Genomic DNA, 1,929 nt, shown 5'->3' on the forward strand with positions numbered 1-1,929 from the left:
TGCACCTAAGACTCACCCAGTTTAGCTAACAAACATGGCAAAGAAGATGAAGGATGAATTTTGTTCATCCAGCTAGTTTCCAAGTATGTTTGATGTGCAGCAAGAACAGCAAAAAAAAAAAGTCTGATAGGAAAAAATAGATGTTAGTGACAAAATATAGGTGACAAAAATAAAACAAACAAACAAACAAACAAACAAATAAATAAATAAGAGGGGGCACGGTGGATAAGTGGTTAGCACGTTTGACTCACACCTCCAGGGTTGGGGGTTCGATTCCCGCCTCTGCCTTGTGTGTGGAGTTTGCATGTTCTCCCCGTGCCTCGGAGGTTTACTCCGGATACTCCGGTTTCCTCCCCCGGTCCAAAGACATGCATGTTAGGTTGATTGGCATCTCTGGAAAATTGTCCGTAGTGTGTATCACTCCGTCCAGGGTGTGTCCTGCCTAGATGCCTGATGACGCCTGAGATAGGCACAGGCTCCCCGTGACCCAAGAAGTTCAGATAAGCGGTAGAAAATGAGTGAATGAATGAATGAATGAATGAATGAATGAATGAATGAATGAATGAAATTCTAAACTGCACCTGCATCTCTCCAACTCCAAAAACATGAAAGGTCCTTAGGAGCTTTTTGAGCTGTTGAGGCTCAACAAGCAAACTAGTGGAAAAAAAAATTATTTTGTGGTTGACTGCTTAAAGGCAAAAACATCAGCACCAGCAACCTGACCTCAGTTACAACTGATATACTGAGTATGAGAGGGCAGAGAAAAGGTTCATGACATGGTTGAAAAAGTTTAAATTTTTTTCACAGTTTGGTTCATGTGGAGGTGTTTTGTAGCTGAATATAATGTCATGATAAAAATGTCACTTCTAAACAAAATAATGCCAAAAGAACCAACAGTTTTGGGAATTACTTGATTATGTTAGCTGTACTTATTTGGACCTTTTTATGCACAACAAAGTCAGCAGTCCAAAAGCTTGGTGCTGAAATATTTAGGAGTCTGTTTGTAGACTCATAAGGTAAAGACATTTACATTAAGGTAAAATCAATGAATCTGATGCTTGTAGATGTTTTAGTTCTTAGTTGATATGACCTCCCATTTAAATGGACCAAACAAGAAACTGTAAGTCAAGGGAAAACTGCCTCAGTCACTTTTGGTAGCGGTTCTGACATTTGAATTCAAAACTGGATGGTTTGCATAGGACATGGAGTGTAGTGTGCTCAAGCATTTTTATATTATCAATCAAGTAACACAAGCATGTACTAAGATCAATACAAAGAACATACTGAATGAGGAAATGATGTAAGAATCATTTGTGTTATAATTTCATGAGTTCAAGCAAGAAAAATAAAACCATCCTTCTTAAACTCACTTGAAACTCCAAGACACTACAGATTTTTATTTTGTGCTCTGAGATGAATAGGACAACGTTTAACAGTTTCTCAAACATATAAATAACACCACAAATACTATTTTTCTATTTGCTTGATTTTTTTCATTTTATATGCATTTAATAAATGTTACCAACCTTCAATAAAGTTTTCTGGGTACATAACCATTTCATATCCAGTTTTCCCAGGATTGGCTCCAGAACCACCACGATCATAATCAGTATAAAGTGCAAAGCAAAAAATTAATGAGCTGTAGATTAAACTAGATACACGGAATTTGTGGCCTATACTAGCCTTTTAGCTGATAGCTGAACTTGTATAGAGCCAACATGCTGTACATAAAATATTCATGGCTCTCAAGGTTGTTTGATTTGAGGTTGTTTGAGGTTGCCAACCCTTATTCTTAGGGAACCCTTTAAAGTTTGTGTAGAGCAATAGCACAGTATGTTCCCCTATCAGTTCTAAGTACAGCACTTTTTTAAGCTAAGAATTCATATACAGTGAACTCTTAATGGTTACCTGAAACTCTGAGAATGTTTC

This window comes from Tachysurus fulvidraco, chromosome 5, assembly GCF_022655615.1.
Source record: "Tachysurus fulvidraco isolate hzauxx_2018 chromosome 5, HZAU_PFXX_2.0, whole genome shotgun sequence".
NCBI classification, from domain to species: Eukaryota; Metazoa; Chordata; class Actinopteri; order Siluriformes; family Bagridae; genus Tachysurus; species Tachysurus fulvidraco.